This window comes from Ambystoma mexicanum, chromosome 3p, assembly GCF_040938575.1.
Source record: "Ambystoma mexicanum isolate Mex_15411 chromosome 3p, UKY_AmexF1_1, whole genome shotgun sequence".
Lineage (NCBI taxonomy): Eukaryota > Metazoa > Chordata > Amphibia > Caudata > Ambystomatidae > Ambystoma > Ambystoma mexicanum.
Window position 1 is genome coordinate 966,447,388 of NC_090925.1, and position 22,992 is coordinate 966,470,379.

Here is a 22,992-nt window from a genome sequence, read left to right on the forward strand (position 1 = left end):
ATGTGGGCACCAACAAACGTATCCAGAATTCAGATGTCCAATGGGCCATGTCTGCTGGCAAAGGTGCTCTGGAGGCTCATCCCCCTGCAGAAAGGGCATGAAACACATGATTAATGCTTTAAAGTCATCTGTGTGTGTCTCTTCAGGCATCTCATTACTGGACCATGTCAGAGACTTACATCAGAAATCACACCATCAGTCCGTCTTTCACATCCAAAGTGTGGAACACACTATCTACGGCATGAATTGCAACAAGCACGTATACAGTAAAGATAAGAAACATACTACACAATGCATAGCAATGAATGTACACATTAATCATGAAACACCCCATCTATCAAAAGCTGAACAGTGGACAATAACACCGCAATCATCCCCACTAGGGGTGTCAACGCAAGTCACACAGCACCAGACATGCCACAGATATGACAGTCCAAAGCCCTTGTGTAATAGGTTGTCACACCGAACCATCCTTGCGAGCCCATGGATAAGGGAGGCAGGAGTGGCATATGTGAGTCAAGGACCCCAAGCAGCAAACACATACACAAGACAAGCCTGAAGGGCCCAGCTGGAACAGACAGTGGATGCCTTCAAAAGCCACAAAGCACCGCACCGTCACATGAAAGCACAATAGGCAAGCAATTTTAAACTATATTAACTAATTACACTAACTATGAAAAACCTACATTACCTAATTAAACTAACTATCAAACAGAAACTAAACTAACTAAACTAAAAGAAAAATAAAAAATGGCCACATACGACCCGAGGGGGAGGGGAGGCACCCAGGAGGGGAGAGGTACAGGGTGCTGCTCAACACCCACATGCAATGATGCTGAGCCAAAAAAAAAACCTCCATGGACTCAACGCCTGCACAGCCCGACCTATGTGGGAGATAGATGGTCGTCCGAGTCTGGCTCATCCTGGAAAGGAGGACGTGACACAGTAGCCTGGCCACGCCTAGCCGCAGCTTGCCCCTCTTCGGCAGCAAGTCTGCCGGACGGGTGAGCCTGGTTCTGTGTGGCGATGTGACGTAGGTCTGCATGCAGAACCTCACGTGATACACGTGCTTCATCTTGCAAGGTAGCACGTGTAACAATGAGTTCCTCCTGCAAGGCCTGGCTGGACAACCGCTGCACCTCCCGGCAAGCCTGTAGCTCAGCCGAGATGGTACGCTCAAGCTGTGCAAACCTCTCCTCTGCCCGCTGCCTCTGGGACATCATAAGGACACCCAGAGTGGATTTGAGGGAAGCATACTCCTCCCTCAGGGCATCCATGTGCGCCTCTGCGTGAGCAGCAATTGCTTGACGCAGAGACGACATTTCAGCCTGGCGTGCCCTGTCTGAGGCCGCCATGCCCAGCCTGAGCGAGCGGGCCGTGGACCGTGCCGCCTGCTGCTGGCGAAGCACCTGCCTAGCAGGGGGGAGCACAGATAAGGCCACACGCTCCATGCTCTCAGCGATGTTCTCCATTGCTGCCCCCTGCCGTTCTGAATTGGCAGTAATGGGCCTCATTCCGAGTATGGCGTTAAGGGATAGCGGCCACCGCTAACGAGAGCGGTGGCGGTAATCCCTTACCGCCATACTCCGAGTTCCCTTAGCGCCATGGTGCTTTTAACACCTGCTTTTAGCAGGCGTTAAATACCATGGCGCTAAGGGACCTTGATGTTAATTACGCCACCGTAATTTACGGTGGCGTAATTGACGCCTTCCCCACTCCCATTATGCCCTATGGGGCAAGAATGGGAATGGGGAAGGGTAAATGGGGATTGGGGAATTACCGCCCCGCCAACCTTGGAATGGGGCGGTAATTCCGCCAACCACCAAGGCGCTGCCGGTCCGGGTACGGCGTCAACCAAGGCGTTAATAGCGCCATTGGTTAGCGCCGTACTCGGAATGAGGCCCAATGTCTTTCTCCCACTCAGTATACTGCGGTTGCGCGCGGCGACTGCGTTGCCGGGTTTGACCCCTGCGGGACCCAAGGACCGGGGGTCCTCGCTGTGTTGGCACCGCCTGCGGCTGCACGACTACATGCCCCCGTCGACGTGATGTCCCAGGCACATCAGTGACTGGTGTGGAGGGTGACCCTGCGTCCCGATCCACCACGGGCGGAGGAACCAAGACTGTCTGATCCCTCAGTGCAGGTGTCGCAGACAGAGGAGTGTCCACATCAGAATCACTCACCCCTGACACATGGACTTGATGCTCATCCAACTCAACATGGACGTCAGAGTCGACATCAAGGCTGGACTCATAGGCAGCCAGAGACAAGATGGACTGTAGCACTTGGGGGTTTTCGTGGCCTACCACCCCACAACCCCCACTTGTGCCGGGTTGATGTAGTGGTAACAACCCTGTGTCTGGCATGACAACACCATCCTCTGCCTCCATTGCGTCATCACCTGAAAAATAGAGAGAAAAAAGGTCACTACACATGTCAGAAGCACACAACACACACACACACCGACAACAAACGCATCAGGCAGACATGTGACACACAACATATAACCTGGCTTGCATGCTGGGTCAACTTTGAATTGCTTCTGTGATCTGACCTGTTGAAAGGTGGCAGTTTCCATGGAAGTGGGTCTATGCAGTGCAGAAAATGTGTACGCCACTCACTACCTACATGTACAAGGACTCCATGGTGTGTGTCAAGAAATGTGAAGGCAGTGCAAGGTCAAATTCAGGCATCACGTGCATTGTGCATTCAATGTGTACCATATCTAGAAGCCAAGCACCCCTCCACCCCAGTACAAAAGCAGGGATGCCTAGCATGGTATCAAAAGGCTGACCATACACCTGTGTATTGACAGGCAGTGTTGACTGGCATCAACAGCTTAATGTGATTCAAGTGACAACACTGCAAATGATGATGGGACAGTAAGCAGGACACATGATGAAAACTCTGGAGGCCGCCCACGTGTGAAGAAGACACAACAACAGTTGGACAGAGTCATTGGCCATTGAACAGGCTGAGGCCCGTGAGCCACACAGATTGTCAGACCCTAAACATGTGTGCAACGCAGTACTGAGCCACAGTTGACATTGGAATGCTGATGAGATGCCATGCAATGTATGTCACCCAGGACTTGTATTACAGTGATCATCCAGTCAAGGACACATAGGGGCATGCGTGCAATGCACATGGAGCATGAATGGGCACTCATGTCCCTGCTGGACATCTGACCTATGCACAGTACAAGTGAGATACCCTGCATCAAGTACTAAGGCTGTACCACACGGCATATGTCTGGCAGATTGTACGCTGGAAGTTAGCATCTACACAGGACGCATGAACAGGAAAGTACACATTGGCAAGATTGAAGCAGACCAGTGCAGACTGGGGTGCAGAGTGGCGGAGGAAGGGCAAGGGAGCATGCCTACATGGAGTCCCCGCATGCAGGCAGAGGAGACATGCACGTCAGTCATGCAATGACATTGTGCCTGGGCTGAGAGGAAGGTCACGCCACATGCAGAAGGGCCAGTGAGCTGGAACATGGAACGGAGGGGCATACTTGTAACCAGCATGTCAGTAGGGTGCAATAGTGGTTATGCGGACAGTCCCCGTCTGCTCCACATGTCCACCATCCAGCAGAGCAGACATGCATCACGGAAGCATTGCATCACTTACACATCAGAACCATGTACACGTCACATGTAGTGGCAATCATGCACAACACATCCCACAAGTGAAACACACACATCCTCAACAAACACGCATCAACACTCACTGGACTGGGCCTCAAAGTCCAGCATCTCTCCCACTCCTTCGACCAATTCAGGTGGTATGAACTCCGCAACGAGTGCCTCATGCGGAGTGCCTCCTCTTGGACTGTGGCGCAGACCCTGGCTGGCTAATACCGCCCTGACCAGTATGGCCAGTGGGTTCGGTGGATTGAGCCAAGGGAGTGGCAGGTGGAGGGACGACCAAAGGCCTGACTTGTGTCAGTGGCATCTGGGTGCCCTCTAATGGACCCTGCGCAGCAACATCAGCTGTGGCAGGGTCATTGACCTCAACGGTCCTGGTTGGCAGACTCACAACCGGGGTGTTGTTGGGTGCATCTGCCCCTGCACTTGCCAACACCCGGCTGTTCGGGGCAGCAGATGACATAACTACCCCAGGGACACGTGTCTTGGTCTGAGCAGCCCTGCCTGCCCCTATGGTTTCCCTCCTGGCCTGTTGGAAATCTATCAAGGGCACCTCAAGTGCCAACGCAGCCTGCGCTGGCAGACCCTGAACCTGGGTGGCGGTGTCCACAGCTGCACCTGCAGCTACCACTACCCTTGGGCCCTTGGCAGTCGATGGAATGGACTGCCCGGGTCACACGGGCGCCAGTGCCAGATGCAGAAGCTGCATCCCCCGGAACCGCAGGGGGTGGTGGCATGACTGCACCGACACATGGCACAACATTGTGCTCAAGTGGCGCACCCCTGCCTCTTCCCCCTCTGTGGCCGCCCTGGACACCCTGGAGTCCCCCTACTCCCTGGTCACCACGGCCACGTCCCTGACCACGCCCGCCACAAGGAGTATGCCCAGCTGAGGCGCCCCTCACCTTTGGTGTCCTCCCAACCATGGCACAGATGTAGTAGTGCCGGCACAGATGGAGTAGTGCCAATGGGAGGTGTACACCACAATTGACCTGGGAAATTGGGGTGAAGGGGGTGGGAAGCAGGATGTTAACAGCCCCCCTGCACCTGCAAGGCTGCATGTGACCCCGGTGATGTAGTGACGGGTCACGCAACGCTCAGGCACCCCAAAACTGCAGTTTTTCACGCGTGCTGAAACGCACATGCACGCCTGCGCGCGTCAGGTCACAGAGGCGCTTGCGCTTGAATGGCCTTCTGTCCAATGAAATTGCATATGCGTGCAGACGCGATTACGCACTAAGGGCCTTTCCTCGAATTACACGCTGACGTGCAGAATTTTCACGTGCCAAATCACTCCGTATCAAGCTGGCCACGCGTAAGCACACGGAAGACCACGCTCCTGCCCGGAAGGCCGAATTACTGCCCCCCCAGAGCCCCGAGCACGCTCCCACCTGCCATCTGCTGCTGCCTGACTGCCAGCTGCCCACGTGCCCTGCCATTTGCTGCCTGCACATCAGCCAGGGGTGCTGTTGCTGTGACCACCCCTGCTGGAACCGAAGACTCCCGACTGGGATTCCATCGCTCCACAGCCCAGCCCCAGGGCCCAGTTCCCAACCCACTCCTGCCTCTGGGGTTGTCATGTCGGGCACTGCAACATCTGGCACCACTGACAACCCCCGGCCAGAGAGGCAGAAGGGCACCAGCTTCAGTGCCACCGAAGTTGGTGTCCTGGTGGAGCAAGTCCTGGGGCAGTATGATGCCCTCTTCGGAAGTTCCCGCGCTGACAAGGAAGGACGGACTCGGATCTGGACGGACATCATGACTGCCATCAACGTGGAGGGGGTAGCAGTCCGCGACTTCCAAAATGTCAAGAAGCGCTGGGAGGACTTCAGGTCAAGGACCCTCAACAAGGCCCGGCGCCTCTTGAAGGCAGCGGATCCTAAGGGGCACCGGGGCCACTTGTCGGAAGATCAGATGAGGGTCCTGGAACGCATACCCCCAGCGCTCCACGTCCAGGTCCTTGAGAGGCAGACCCGTCTGGAGTCGAGCGGTAAGTGTACATGCATTATGATTGTAAACTGTGCGTGTGGTGATGTGCCAGTAGTGTGCAGGTTGCACATCTGTTTGTATGGGGCCGAGTATGGGTGGGGGTGTACAGGGCCGTGAGGCTAACACATGCGAGGGCTGTCATGTGTGAGACGTGGATGGTGCTCGTGTGTGTAGGCTTGCATGCCAAATGCAGTTGTGTGGGCACACATGTTTGGATGAATGTGTATGTAAGTAGGCATGTTCGTGATGTCACGCATGTATGTTGTTTTCAGCTGCATGTATCAGCACTGTGTACATGTGCATGTGTGTGTATTTGACAAGGGTGCAACAGTGATGCAACATGGATGCATGTGACAGCGGGATGTGGAAGCCTGATTGGCAGATGTGACATGGATGCCCATCTGAACACTGCGACAGTTGGCAGAGGTGTACACATGCATGCAAGTGTGGTGGTGTGCGTGCATGTGTAGTGCACTCCCTGTGTTGCATGTGATGTCTGGCTCACCTTTGCCTGCTCATGCTGTTGTATGTGTATGGATGGTGCTGGCAGTTGCGATATGGCTGTGGTATGGCTCATGTGTGCAAGTTGAAATGACATGTGTGTTGGCGATTGTGATGCCATGTCTGAGGTTTGCCAATGCCACTCATGTACAACTGTCATGTGTGTATGTGTCCATTGTACAGTGCCCTGATGCCTGTGTTTTATTTCTCCCTGTCTGCAGCGTCAACTGATGAAGAGGGCGGAGAAGATGCTGTGGAGCACAGCGGCGGGGATGGCACCGCCAGCCAGAGACGCAAGGCCCGGCTCCCCTCCCAGGTTGTGATCTCGTCGGGGAGTGAGGAGTCCGGCGCCGCGTCCCAGGCCGCAGCTGCCGGGGGGAGGTCCAAGAGGCGGAGGTTGGAGTTGGACTCCTCAGCAGCAGAAGGGGCAGCTGGAACCCCACAGGGCCCAACGGGGGAAGATGGCATGAGTAATCCAGGTTGGTGGGGGGTTTGGTGGAGGAGGAGGCCGTGCAAGCAGCAGAGACGGGGTCTGGAGGTGGGGATTCCAATGGTGCTAGTGGTGCAGTGCAGGACCAGGGACAGGAGGCAGCACAGGCCGCCGCGGAGGTGGCTGTGTGCAATCCTGTCCCTGATCCTGTCACTGCATCATCTTGCACCAGCAGGGATGCCTACTTCTAGACCCGTTTTCAGGCAGGGGATGAGCTCACAAAAACTGGCCTTCCTCTGCCTGCGGACGTGGCTATTCGGGTCCGGGTTGAGCCTGTGCTGACTGGTGTGGCGTTGCATCAACGGGCCATGCGAGGTGACCTGCAGTCTTTTCATGAGGAGACTGCACGTCATCTCGAATGGCTCGTTGACCACGTCGGCCTACTGGGACAGGTCACCCAGACCGGATTCCTCCGTTTGATGGGGTTTGCTACGACCCCCTCCTCAACTGAACCCCCTATGCGCCAGTCGTCCTCCGTGCCATCTTCCCACCCATTAGTCACCTGGGTGCCCTGTGGAGCTGCCTCTGACGGTGCGGCTAGGCTGGTGGAGGAGGCATCCCTGCCACAGTCGGGAGTCGGACATCCAGCAGGGGTGGCCACATCAACGACTGCACCCCAGCCAGCGGAGGATGTGCAGGCAGCAGGAGGCAGTGCACGGGCAGAGGCACAGCAGCAGCAGCAACGTGGTGGGAGCCATGATGGCTCGGGGCCTTCGACATCGGAGGGGCAGGCATCGGCCGGAGGGCAGGAGGACCCAGGACGGCAAGTGTCTTCCGTGTGGCAGCGGTTGGGCCACGCCATAGATGCGGAGCGGCAGCGGGCGGAAGAGGCACGGCTCACGATGGTCAGGGCGGAGAACTCCATGCGGAGGGCCCTGAGGCGGGCCGAGTGCCTCGAGGAGATCCACAGGGGGTTGGAGGTGGACATGTCGACGGCCCTGCAGACCCTCGGGGCCATGGCGGAGGACCGCCTCTGGGACATTGAGCAGGAGTTTGATGATGCCCTGGCCCGGGACATCCAAAAGTGAGCTGTCGGACTAGCCCGCTGCCCTTGTAAATAGTTCTGTAGTTAGTGTTAGGTTTCCTTTGGTTTTGCATTTTTTTTGGACCTTTTGGACAATGGGCCACATTTTTGTATATAGTTTTTTTTATTAGGTAGTGTTATTAGAAAGGTTTCATTTCTTCTGTTGGGATCATGGACCCTTGATTGTTTATCTGTATATAGTTGACTGTTAGATTTTCATTTTTTTTATGATTTACCCATGGAGCAATGGTTTTCGATTTTAATTTTCCATTGGATTTACTTTTGTGGACTGTGACTTTGGACACCTTTCCTTTGGATTATGATTTGTGGTTTTGCATTATTTCACAGACATGCTGTTTTTTTTTTTTAATTCCCATTTTTGTTTGTTTATTTTTTATTCAGTTTATGTTGCTTTTAATACATATTTTTTCTTCAAACTTCAATATGTGGTATCATTTCATTGGTTTCATGCATATCATGATATGGGTTTTGACATTCACTGACACCCATTGGGTGTATGTGAGGGACATGTGTTCATTTCCAAACTTGCAATTGGGGTTCTATCATGCTATTGCCATTTCTAAGTGGGTGGATGCAATACTCGGGTGGGGGTGCAGGGGGACATGAGTGGGGGCCTGGTGGAGGCTGTGCCCATGGATGCTGGGGGGTGGGGGTGCTGCGGAACATGAGTTGGACATGAGTGGGGGCCTGCTGGCAGGTGCCCCACAGTGCTGGGGGTGGAGGTGCTGGGAGACATAAGTGGGGGCCTGGTGGAGGGTGCCCCACAGTGCTGGGGGGTGGGGGTGCTGGGAGACATGAGTGGGGGCCTGGTGGAGGGTGCCCCTGGATGCTGGAGGGTGGGGGTGCAGGGGGACATGAGCTGGACATGAGTGGGGGCCTGCTGGCAGGTGCCCCACAGTGCTGTGGGGTGGAGTTGCTGGGAGACATGAGTGGGGGCCTGGTGGAGGGTGCCCCACAGTGCTGGGGGGTGGGGGTGCAGGGGGACATGAGTGGGGGCCTGGTGGAGGGTGCCCTGCACTGCTGGGGGGTGGGGGTGCAGGGGGACATGAGTGGGGGCCTGGTGGAGGGTGCCCCTGGATGCTGGGGGGTGCGGGTCCAGGGGGACATGAGTGGGGGCCTGGTGGAGGGTGCCCTGCACTGCTGGGGGTGGGGGTTCTGGGGGACATGAGTTGGACATGAGTGGGGGCCTGCTGGCAGGTGCCCCACAGTGCTGGGGGGTGGAGGTTCTGGGAGACATGCACTGTTGATCAGTAGTGCAAGGTGACATGTGGCTTGGCTGGGGGTCATGCCCATGTTGGATGGGCTGCCTGCGGGACATGTGCAGGGGTGCAGGGTAGTCCCCCGTGGTGTGGGCTGCCTGCAGGGGCCGTGGAGGTTGTAGAGCGAACACCTGGGAGGACCCACACGGCCAATTCACGTGTAGTACTCCACGGAACCCCTGAAATACACATACCCTGCTGAAATCGCGTGTGAAACTTCCTGCGCACCCCGAAATACACGTACACAGGACATTTGCGTGTGGAACTTCCCGCGCATCCCTGATATACACGTACCCTGATGGAATCGCGTGTGGAACTTTCCGCGCACCCCTGAAATACACGTACCCTGCTGAATTCACGTGTGTAACTTCCCGCGCACCCCTGAAATACACGTACCCTGCTGAAATAGCGTGTGAAACTTCCCGCGCACCCCGAAATACACGTACACAGGACATTCGCGTGTGGAACTTCCCGCGCACCCCTGAAATACACGTACCCTGATGGAATCGCGTGTGAAACTTCCCGCGCACCCCTGAAATACACGTACCCTGCTGAATTTGCATGTGAAACTTCCCGCGCACCCCAGTAATACACGTACCCCGCTCGCACAGGGCCAATCGCGTGTGAAACTTCCCGCGCACCCCAATAATACACGTACCCAGCTGAAATCACGTGAGGAACTTCCCGCGCACCCCAGTGATACACGTGCCCTGCAGCCGTGCTGGTACAGGGTTAGCGCAGCCCTTTGCGCTGGATTGGGGATTTTGATGGCTTTTCCCTGCGCAAGGGGCGTTCTTGGGGGCGTAACTGGCGCTGCTGCAGGCTCGCTGCGCCACTGTGCGCCACGGCTGGTTTTCGTGGCTGGAATCCATGAATACGCTGTGGCCGGAAATGTATTTTAGCGCACGCGGCTGGCGCAGGGATTCACACGCGCACACTGTGCGCCAGCCGCGTGCGCCACTTGTGCGCTGAATTCTATGAATTACCCCTAAATGTGTGAATTGGTAATGTTTGAAATGTGCCTTTAAAACTAACATATCATAACATAAAGTAAATAGCATATAAAACTCTGTAAGGTCACATTTTTTAGCTCCATTAGTAGTAACTAGCTATCAACAAAGCATACCAATGAGGAAGGACACCATAAAAGTGTGATTCGGTTAAGGCTGAAATGTGCATTAAAAGCTGAGTAACATACCATAACATAAAATAAATATCACATACAACTCTGCAAGATAACATTTTAGAGGTCCAAATGTAGAAGCCCACTATCAGCAAAGTATATTAATGAGGGAGGCCACTTTAAAAGTTTACTTTGGTGCAGTTCTGTATTTGCATTAAAATGTGAATAACATAACACAAGATAACATAAATAAGACATAGCTCTTTAAGATGACTTTTTAAGGGTCTACAAGTAGCCCCACACTGTGAGCAAAGTGAGAAAAGTATAGAGAACAGCAAGGAAGCCTTAAAAGCATCATTCAAAGGTGTTCACAATTCACATTAAACACTAAGGACCATTACGTGACATAACAAAAAGAGAACATAGAACTATGTAAGATGACATTTTAGAGGTTCAAATGTCACTGTGAATTGAAATAGTATCATTGAGGAAGGACACCTTAAATGTGTTTTTTGGGTATTCAAGATTACTTAAAAATGTGCAGTAAAAGCTGACTCATTTTCTGCAACAAATCGCATACATGATTCTATAAAACGACCTACTATTAGAGAAGTATTCTGAAAAGGAATGATGCCGTGAAAATCTGACGAAATGAAGTATGAAATTCACACAATTAATGAGGACCCAGAGTTATTTAAAAAAAGAATCAAATCCTCCAAACAGGTCAGACAAACTATATTCCTGTAGACAATGTGACCATGAGACCTAAAGGCCAATCATATACATATTTAGCTAAGCACATAGATTTATTTTTAATTTACGAAGTTCTTACATGCACCTTCTCATAAGGACCTTTTTTAATTTACACTTGCACAGCCTAATATAATGCCTATTAGCACATGGATGTCATTAGTGTCCGCCTCCTAGCCAATCAGAATTTGTTGGACTGTTGTCAATAACTATGAATATTATGACTCCATGGCAGACAGGGAAACAAAAATGCAATTTCCAGGCTAAATTTCCTTTTTCCTCACTTTGAAGATCTTTTTTTTAACTTTAACAGCCAATTTAACACACCAAAAAGAAATTTAAAACATGTGAAAATGATTCAATTTTCTTATACAGAAAGTGACTTAGTAGGTACATCCCACGATTCTGGGGAATCAACGAATCTCATGGCATCTCTTAAGTTTACATAATGCTCAGGAAGTCTTCTTTATATTGCATAACCTCTTTTATACTTTATACGTAATGCTGAGGGGTCTCTTCTTTATATTGCATAACCTCTTATATACTTTTTACTTAATGCTCAGGGGTGTCTTCTTTATATTGCATAACCTCTTTTATACTTTTTATATAATGCTCAGAGGTGTCTTCTTTATATTGTACACCCTCTTATATACTTTTGTGTAATGCTAAAGGAGTGTATTCTTTATATCGCATAACCTCTTTTATACTTTTTAAATAATTCTGAGGGGTTTCTTCTTTATATTGCATAACCTCTTATATACTTTTTACCTAATGCTCAGGGTGTCTTCTTTATATTGCATAGCCTCTTTTATACTTTTTATATAATGCTTAGGGGTGTCTTCTTTATATTGCACACCCTCTTATATAATTTTTGTGTAATGCTAAAGGGGTGTATTCTTTATATAGTATAACCACTTATACAATTTTTAAGTAATGCTCAGGGGTGTCTTCTTTATATTGCATAACCTCATATACTTTTTATGAAATGCTCAGGGGGTGTCTTCTTTATATTGTATAACCTCACTTATACTTTTCAAGAGATTCAAGACTCATTTGTACTTTAGGCTCTATTGAACGTCTTTGCCCTTTGATGTCTGTTATTATGTTATCTTTTATGTGTGACAAACTCGCTTACATCAGGCATTCGGCCTGTGGTAGTGTAGTTGAATTTGAATGCCAGTTTATTTATGACAATTCATCAGTTCCACATCTCTCACAGCTTGCATTATTGAGTTTGCCTTTATACAGAGATTGTGGCTTGTGCTTCCAAAATCATATGCTGGAGATTAGGAGTGGACGGGTAAAAAAACGCTACCTGACAATCCTGGTCTCCACACTTCAAGGGCTTCCCAAGCACTTCTCAAGGTCATCGCACAATCAGGCTTCCACTTATTCTATTGCTTTCTCCAAGACACTATAAATAGCCATTACTGAAAAGTGCTCTTTACCACAAGTTTTCTTATTTTCCCAATTTTTAGATTAGAATTCATTCTGATCCACTGGCTAACCTTCCATACTCACCCCTACTTATACAATCATATTACATCTACCTCACAATTATCGTTTTGCCACAGTTTGTTATTTATTTACGGCCCTATCCTATTCCTGCACCCCCACACTATTTTCCCTAGTTTATTTTACTCTTCCTCCATATACTATTGACTGGTTTCCTCGAAGGAGGCACAACACGCAATTTTCATGGGCAAGCTACAAGTGCCCTAAAACCACTCTGGGGTGATTGGTGCAGCATATATACTTTATAACCTAACATAAAGTAAACCTGTATTTGTGCTTGAACAAATTACTGTCCCCAAGGGTAGTGTAATAATTACGCTATCACAGAGTAAAAGAGAAGGGAAAAGGTTGAGAGACAGTGAAAAAGGGGTAGTCGAAGAAAGGTCCAAAATGGAGGAAGCTCACGGAAAAGAAGAGCGAAACAGTTGAAGCTCAAGTAACTTTGGGGAAAATAAGGGGAGATACAAGAGATAGCTAGACATGTAGTGGAGTCAAGGCATGATGGATAGCCATGAGGGGACAGAAGGAAAATAAGATGCAGCAATAAAAGAGTATAAGAGCAGTGTGGGATGAAAGCAAGAAACAAAGAGTACATGTAAGGAAGAGGAAGGAGATACAAAAGGAAGGAAAGGAGAGAGAAAGGCAAGCAATGAATCGAAGAAAGAGGGAGCAGATGCATACACATGGAAAGACTTGGCATACATCCTTTTACAGTTGTAACAATGGTGATTGGACATTTGGATGCAAGCCTGATTAGAGCAGTCAAATGAAATGCATTGGACTGGATGAACATTTTGAAAGATTATGGCAGGTTGATGTTTGACTAAGAATACTTGTAAAAAGAGGATTTGATCTTCCAAATCCGGTACACCTCATTATTAAGGGGAAAAGAGTAAAGGGAAGTAGTAGCTGTGAGGATAGCTCAAGGTGCTTGTCTTGGAAGCCAGACAACAACAAGCAGCAGAGGTTTGAAACCTGGTCCCGTGCTTAGAGGCTAGTCTCCTGCATGAAGCGTGATACAGGAACCCAATTTAATTTTAAAACATTTTAGATAAAGAGGTGAAATAGACAGAGGAAAAGTATGGGACCTTTGTCCAGGGCTCCCGTGTTTGTTCTCTTTATCCTCTAGCACTGGGCCCCCTGGCCTGATGACGGGCACGCTTCTGACTAGTTTGTTTATTTATCTATTTATTTATACATTTATATTGCACCTTAGGCCTACAGGCAAAAGGCCACAGAAATAAACAAAAAACAGAATTACAAACAGAAAGGCAAACAGAAAGATCAAAACAAGATAAAAACAACAACTGTCAAAATGAACAGCATAAAAGGGAAAATAAAATCAAGTGAGTATAAAAATAGTAGCCAAAATCAGGACCAAGCAAACGCTAAAATGTCCGCTTGAATGATATTTAGCCAGTCTTGAATTGGGAGGCAATCCATTCCCGAGAGTAGGCGGAATAAAATCAAACAAGCATTTACCTGCTGGTCTCTCCATCTTTATCTGGGCCACGGTAAGTAGGTTGCTCTGATTGTACTTCATGGTGCGCATGTATTGTTTTGAGATATGCCAGATTTTGCCCAAAAAAGACAGTTGTGGGCAATGGTGAGAATCCTAAATTGCAGACACTCTTTCACCAGCAGCCAATGTAGTGCTCTGCGAGCAGAGGTAATATGCGTTCTACGCTTGATGCGTGCCACATTCCTCACAGTACTGTTCTGCAACACTTGAAGTTTTCCTATATTCCTCTTGGCTGTACCCATGATCAGGCTGCCAAAATAATATATTTTCTAACCAATTATTGTCCTAGCAAGCATGGGGCAGTTAACATCTGAAATATACAGCCTAATCCAATTTAACAACTTTGGGTAGTAAGCCGAGGAGGAAAGGGCCGCATTAACTTGAGCGTCCATAGAAAATGTTGAGTCCCAATTGAAACCAAGAGATTTTACTTTTGGCAGGACCTCAATAGTACAGCCCGCTACAGTAAAGTTTTTATACAAGGGAGAAAGTTTAGCATACCTTTGATGCGTCCAAGCAGAAGAAATTCTGTCTTGGATTGGTTCAGCGCAAGCCCAGTGTTTGCCATCCAACTTTGAACAATTTCAAAGATGCCGTTATCTCTGGCAGAATCAGCTTCGTAGCCACCTGCTAGTTGTAACAGTACTTGAGTATCGTCTGCGTAATTAGTATACAGGATATCCCAGTCCTCCAACAACTTAAATAGAGGTTTAATAAAGTTTTAAACAACATAGGTGATAACCAAGAGCCCTGCGGCACAACACATAAGCTCAACAGTTGGTGCCATGACCGACTTTCTAAATCCAATTGGATGCCGACTTAGAAAAACAAGCTGCAGACTGTACTCTGTTAAAACAAATAGTAAAATCAACAAGATCAAGCATCACATATCCATTGTCACTGTCCATGATTTGGGACATGCTCGCTTTGAGGTCCAAGAATACAGATTCTGTGCAATGGTATGCTCTAAAATCAGATTTCCTAGGCCCGATAGGTTGTACTCTTCCAAATGTGCCTGGATCTGTAAATGGGCAATGTGGTCCAAAATGTCCAAAAGGAACGGTACACTAGTAAAAGGATGATCATTTGTTGCCAAATTGGGATCAAGATAAGCTTTTTTTTTTATCAGAGGAGTGGTCCATGCTTGTTTAATACATTCAGGAACAGAGGACACCTGAAATGATGCATTCCCAAATGTTGTAGTAGCAGAAACAAGGATAGTTGCACGTCTTTATAACTTTGTAAGGACACGGATCACCAGGGCAACTAGTAGACCCTAATGATAGTATAACATTAAATACTTCCAATTCAGAGATCTCCTTAAAAAGAGAGCTATCGTGGATGCAGATGTTGATGAAATAACTGTAGTAGCAGGCACACATAACTGCTTGCTAGCTATAGCTAGCGGTAGCCTTTTTAAGTTTGGACATCCTTTCAAAAGGGCCTGTTATATGTTCACCCACGAATCCTGGTCTTTGGCAACAGATTGTGAAGATTTAACATTGGACATTTCAAGCTCTCTCAATATCTTAAAAAGTTATTTTGAGTCAGAGCTGACAGAGCTATTAGTCGAGTGATAATATTCTTCCTTCGCCAGACCAATTGAGTGCTTATACTGTTTGGCTATTCAGTGATACACATCTTTATCCAAAGGAAGGGAAGATTTTTGCCTGACCCTGGCTTAACACATCAATATCAAAACAAGTCAATAGTGACCCAACCTGGCTGACTTTGTGATGACCATGTAACTCTTAACCATGCTCTCTTTATAAGAGGTTGCATTGTTTTGCTAATATAATAGATAGTTAATCACCTCTGCTGTAATGTGGAAGTATGCGTCACTTGGAAAAGTTTGCTAACCTTTACATTATTTATTCTTGGTATATCAGTGGAGATAACTGATGTTGATATAAACATAGTTTTGCATTTCAGTTAGTGGAGAAAGGCACAGATGCCCTTTAATCCACAGAATGCATACTAATGATTTTACAGGTGTTATTACCCAGCGAGGGACAATCAGATTGTTACAAATGATCTGATCGGCCCTTGCTGGGTCCATACCAGCCCAACAAGCCTTCGATTGCCACTGCATCCTTTCTGTGAGTGGCTGCCATGGAAAGGGAGAGAGTTCCATGGTGGCCATTTTGTTCTGTTTTTTTTCTTTTTTTAAGTCCCTTCTCCCTTTCCATGGCAGCCATCTTATTTGTTTACTTTTTTTTAACTAGTTTCAATGGCCACCATGGAAAGGGAGACCGATCTTTAAGGCCCTCTTGATATATGGGCCACAGTGCATTATCTGAAACGGTTTCCCCCCACCCCCAGCTCGGGGCTTACTGCTTAATTCATAGTCTGTTGTGTTTATGACCCTTTTGGTGGTGTTCATGAACATACTTGTTTTGCCTAAGATGTTACCATTGAGATTTCTTATTTTTTGTCATACGTGGTTTTCTGCATGTTATCATTCTAGAAAACCAGCTAATCTGTTCATAACCAACTATGCAGACAGCACTGTGTTTTTTTTGCAACAACTTAACATGGCATCGGAGAGGATATGATCTGCTGCCTAAATTGTGAACTAGATGATCAGGAAGCTGGGTGTTATTCCCAGCTTCCCCAATTGATCACACCATGTGATCCTGGGGAAATCACTTTACCTTACTGTTTCATAATGTGTCATATTTTCCTTAAATTAAGCCATCAGGCACACCTAGCATTGATTTTGCTGACTGTGCACTATTTAAGAGGTTTCAGGCAAAAATGGTTTAGCAGACAATATGATTTCTGCATATAGACCTTCAAGAAGCTACATGCAACATACGTTCCCATTTACAAAGTAATCAAACTGACCATAATATTAATATCACTCGTTTATATGGTGCATAATTCTTTTGGCTCATTCTTGGCATCGTCACTTGTAAATCATAGTTATCTCCTCCATGAGAACTGAAATTAATTATGTATTTTGTTTTATTGCACATGTATTTTAAATATATGTACCCTTACATTGTAGAAACTCCACCCTTTGGTGACGGTGACCCTTTAGTTGTATTTCTTGAGGACAGGGGTTTTCTTAATCTAATGATCAGAAAATAAGAACAGATGAATCCTGGTGTTGCAAAGGGACATTTCTGTTTTGTAAGGACTATAACTGGTTAATTTCCTGCTGAAATGGGACTGTTATAAGAGGGAACAGAAATAGGAAAAATTACATTTGTTGACTATTTACCCTGTCACTCGCATATTAATCACCAGTATATGCCATATTCAGTTTATTGGTTGCAGCTATTAAGGGCTGTCCTTATCTTCGGCTGGCAGTTTCATTCTTTAATCCCAGGACATAAATCATGAACATTGAAACACATCTTGCCAAATGTATTTGCAGGATTGATAGTCAGAAGGTCCCAGCCACACATGTTTCAATTTTCATCAAGACTTGAGGAGTCAGAGCGATTAAAAGCAAAAGGTCCTGGTCCTGAAACACTGAATTCTAAAACAGTAATTTAAAAGAGACACTTATAAACCAAAAATACCTAGTCCACAAGGTCGCCATTTATGACAACCAAAGCTCCCCAAGAAGAGAGAAAAAAACAGGAAACAGGCATTCTCGGTCTATGCCTCCAGACTGTGGAACCTCATACCCGTCAACAGCATCCTCGAACCCACCCTCATGCAATTCTGAAAGGAGCTGAAGACCCTCCTCTTCACAGAACATTTACTTCCTCACTGTAGACACCTCCCACCTGACAGCCGATCACCCCTCACTGCCCAATTACTGCTGCTGTTGCTTAATTGTAGTGCATTACTGTGTGCAGTAACCTGTGCCCCCAACGCCCTCCCCCGCCCCGTACCTGTATTCCCAGTAACCCATTGCTTCCGTTGCTTCTCATAGCTAGGTCCCCACTCAATAAATACCTCAAATAAAAAACAATAGATAAATAATATGTGCTCCTAAAATGCACATCTGTTGCATGCAATCATCTACCAACCTCTGGCCACACCAAGCCCTGCTCTCATCCCTTGATCCACTTTCACAGTAGTCAAACTGTGGTCCTTTTTGTCATTCTTGCCTACGGGGCCCTTCACCTTAAATCTGCCTCCGATGGAGGAGTGAGAGACAAAAGAGAGAGGTTAAGGATGAAGAGTGCAGGTGGGCTGTGGAGCAAGAGAAACACTCAAACGGAGGATGGATTAATGAAAGCTTGAGTGCTGGCGTGCAGTGGGGGCGGGGGGGAGCGTGCTCCTGTGTGGCGGGGAGGGGGAGTGTCTCGGCTCCTTAACATGCTGAGAGGGCTTGTGAATGAAAATGTCACATGGACAATGAATGTTAATCGCACAAGGCTCCCGCGCAGATACAGGCACTTAGCCGCTGGTTTTAATCTCCCGGCCCACGCGGCCCTGTTTCGTCAATGTCACAGACTTATGTAGGCCCATAATGGTAAGAATTTATCGCAGAGCACTTCCGGCTGTAAGTAAATACTGCCGTGTCTTTTGATTCCCTGTGCAATTAGCAGAATGGAAACGCTCGTGGATTTATTCCACCTCTCCGGCATTTCCTATATGCGAGGCCATTTTCCCTTTTGACAAATTATCAGGGAGAATTTTTCTCACTCCTTAAAAAAAAAAAAACGAAGTCTGTCAGACAAAAAAAAGGTAACATGATTAAGCGTCTCTGTGAAAGCAGGCGACGGTAAATCCTGGCGCTGCATTAAGTTATGTGCGGCAGCTCCCATTAAGGAAAGAGCTGAAGTGTTTGCTTAAAGTGCCCACGTGGTAGATAGTCATTCTCGTGAGACCCGTGAACCGCTGCGGACTCTGGCAACATTACCGTCTGCCAAAAGGACCTAGCAAGGCCACCAAAATGGTTGGAAGGGCCGGCTTTTCGAATTTACCTGTCTGCTTTGCAGAACTCTTAAACAACACACTAAAAGCAATTCGCGCCCATACAGTCGCTGCTTCCAGGAACTATACACTATGCTTCCCTGTCCTGAACGCTGGGGGAGCCCTCATGCACTCCAGGGAATAGATAATCTAACGTTTGCTGTGGTGATACAAATTGAGGAAATGCGTTTAGCACCAGCTATGCTCCTTGGGTAATATTGAAAGATGCAGACAGGTTTTTGCTCCAATCCATTTGGCATAAAGAGATTTCCAACAGAGCATAATGGATGTGCACGTTTTATCTGCCAGTGTGATAGGGAAGAAAATGGGCTTCCTCCAAATTTAGCTAGAACTAATTCAAGGCAAGAAATCAGAGCTCAAAAACGATAATTTATTTTGCCTGTTTCTGCAATAAGGAACAAAACATTATTAAATACTGAGAATCTTCATTACCACTTTGGAAGAAGTGCTGGCAAATCAAGATGCTCGGAACGCGGGCTGTATTGTATGGTACAAGCCCGTGTTGAGCCAGTGCCCCTTCCACGCTCCGGTCACGTTTAGCACCTGCGTGGTTTCCTACATGTATGCTAACAGTATATATATATATTTTTTAAAGAAATGTACTTTGCTGCTGATGTCACCGTCATCAACATTGAAAATGGACTTCGGGGATGGCACAGTGCGGTGCCGGGCCATGCAGCACAGGCACGTTTTTTTTTTAAAGAGACACCATTAGCACCCATGTAGGGAACTAGAAGGGTGTTAATGGCGATATGCACCTCAACGGTGGGTCGACCCTGTTGGCAAAGGCACCAGCACCCTCGTTAAGGGACTCTCACTTCGCTGGGGCCCTTAACTTGGATGGCAGGCCATTACCGACAGGGTTGGCCCGTCACCTCTGGGCATATCACCTCATTACTTGTCAAAGTCCTTAACAAAACCCTTACTCTATGCCAGGGGTTTGCAACCTTTGGCTCTCCAGATGTTTTGGACTAAAACTCCCAGCATCCCTAACCAGCATAGCCAATAGTCAGATATAATTTCACTGCCAAAACACAGGACATCCTGTCCTCTCTCTCCCCTGCACCTTCGCCTGCACCCACATCTCCTGGGCCCCCCTCAGTCATCCCCCTTCTTCTCTCCTCTCTCTCCCCTGCACCTTCGCCTGCACTCACATCTCCTGGGCCCCCCTCAGTCATCCCCCCTCTTCTCTCCTCCCTCTCCCCTGTCACACCTGAGGAGGTCTCTAGACAAGTCCGGTCCATGAAGCCTCCTCCAAACAGGTTGACCCATGCCCTCCTAAAACCATCAAGGACAACATTGATTCTCTTGCTCCAGCCTTGGCGGACCTCTGCACAGAGACGTCTTTATGGGAGGGCAAGAGGGGCATTTGCCCAGGGCCCCCACCTTGGAAGGGGGTCACAAAAAGGCTGCCTGATCTAAAGAAGTAAGATTACATTGTTAATCAGTCTTAAATAGCACACATCAGGATACTTTATGGGGTGCTGCAGAGTCCTTAAACCCATTGCCTTTCTGTTTTGACAAGTACATTCTGCCTTGATCAATTCATCATTTATTGCTTTCTGTGTTCACTGTGGTATACATAGTGTGTGTGTTCCTCACAGAACAACTCTGTAGCATTCCTTCCTTCCTGTGGGAATTATGTTGATCATGTGCAATAGGCAACAGTGAAATGCATATTGATAAATTGAGTGTGACAACGGTTCAGAAGTTAGCTCAGTGTGTGAAGCACCCATTGCAGAGATATGTGCTGATATGCAAAATTAGAATATCATATTCCAGCAAGGCTGGCTGAGCCTTTCCTATGTCTGAAGTGTATAAAGCTGGATGCATATGTACTTGGGTTTGTAGAACAACATCTGCTGGTATCAGCAATGTACCTGTACAGGGAATGCTATAAAAACTAACATGTCATCCGTATGGTGAATTGTCTAGAAATTGGTTTGTTCAGATGAGGTGTTGTAAAACCTAGGCAATCGCCTCCAACGATGGCATCAACTGTTAGTCTAAGAGGTGAATAAGTATCCAAATACAAGACTATGGAATGAAAGCGTTCATGCTTGTATCCTGGCTTTGCCAGCAGACGATACAGTGATCCTGGTCAAATCATCTCATATATCTTACATTACTTTGCTGTCTTCTGTGAGGTTTGCCTTCTTACATGCTTCTGGCATCGTTTAGTCCATTACTTGATCTTTCTTCTTATGTAGACCATTTGAGTGGAAGGGGTGGTAGACAGAAGAGAGCGGACCAGATGTTGCAGGCCTTAGGCAAGCATATTTCAAGGTCTACTTTTTTGACACAAAAAATGGTTAGCTTTTTGGTAAAAGTCAAAGGTTTTTATGCACGTTTATAAATGAAAATGTCACAAGCCATTGTTTTGGAAGTATTTAAAGCTTTAAAATACAAAAGACAAACCCAGATTACATTTGTTAAATCACATCGATTGGTAAGCTGGTACTTATATACTTCCCTTGATGATGGAGAAAATGAAGCTAGAACCATTCCCATTTTACATAGAACCCTTCTATAATATTTTGTTAAAAATGGTCATGTTTGGTAATGTGATTTGTGTACATTCCAAGTCCATTTTTATAAAATGAGATTGTTTTAGTTAATGGTAAGAATTGGAAAGGAAAGTGTTCAAATGCAGAAATTCCAGCTTCACCCCTTCAGCCCTTAACCAATGTGTGATCCTGGGCATCTCATTTAATCTTATATTGCCAGTCCCTAAACCTTTCAAAATTGTCAGCCCTTCAGAGTGATTTCCTTCTCAAGGTATGATCTTCATAAAAGACTTATTCATGGTTTCACTGGCTATAGGGTTGCTTCCACTTTAATATTGAGCATATTTATATCGTACACCACAGGCATTTGTTCCTTTGATATCTAATGGCAACACTATTTGAAAACCATATCCCACTTCTAATCTCAATCTGTCTGGATAAAGACACCCTTCTGGTAGCTTCTAATCTGCATCCACTATGCATGCTACGATATGTGTAGCGTTCTCCCTCCTTCCAATTAGTCTCCTCTGTCCATGCATGAGCACTTTTGCATTGTGTGGGGCAGCTAATGTGAGTTCTCTGTCTATTATGGGTGACATGTACCTTTTATATGTGGTCCTGCATTAATACTACAGGCTGCACACCTTCCTGGATGATATTGATAACAATTATCCTGTATGCACTAGAGCAGTAAACTATTCAGAGACTGCTAATGTTGGTCTTCAAATGCTACTTGTTTATCATTCTGATTAGAGCAAGAATGAAGAAGGTAAGGGGACTTAAAGGGAGTAAGCGTGCATATTATTATGGGGGTGGGGGTGCGACCATTATTCTTGATCCCTAAATTCATTTGGTTTGGTGGAGGGGGGCCCCGAAGATGTCCGTGCCCAGGGCCCCAAAAGTGCTTAAGATGGCCCTGCCTCTGCAACCTCTCAATCACCACTGAAGTTTTCCCCACCTCTCTCAAGTACTCTCTTGTGCACCCTCTGCTCAAAAAACCCTTTTCCAACCCTTCTATCCTGGGAAACTATCGCCCGATCTCTATCACCCCTTTCCTGGGCAAACTCCTTGAGAAATTAGCTATCTCTTTGCTTACCCTCCACACTGAATATGTTGGTTATCTACATGAATATCAGTCTGGCTTTAGAGTATCCAGATGCATGTAAACTGCTCTTCTGAACACCTGTGAAGACCTGCTTTCAAATCTTGACTCTAACTCTCCTTCTGTCCTCATTCTTCTTGATCTCTCTTCTGCCTTTGACACAGTAAACCCCAACATCCTGATCGCCCATCTCCGCGATATAATGGGTATCACAGATCGGGCCCTAGCGTGGCTTGCCTCTTTTCTCTTTGATCGTCCTTCCCAGGTGGAACTTGGGTCCTTTCTCTCCTCTATCACTCTCTCTACTTGTGGTATTCCCAGGGATCTAACCTACCCCCTTGGTTCTTCAATGTCTACATGGCCCCTGTGGCCCACAGGATCTCTACCTTCACCTCTAACTTTCAGTGTTATGCAGTGACACTCAGCTCTCCTTCAGGTTACCCTCGGTCTCTTCCTCCTCCTTGCTCGTTCCTGACTGTCTGTCCGCAATTCATTCTTGGTGTGCTGCTAACGATCTCTACCTCAATGCCAGTAAGACAGGGATCACCCGCATTGGGACCCCTGCCCCTGCTTTCCCAATTTCTCACTGGCCAGCCTCCCTTGGTCATGTGCCCCCACCTGCTAGTGAGGCAAAATATCT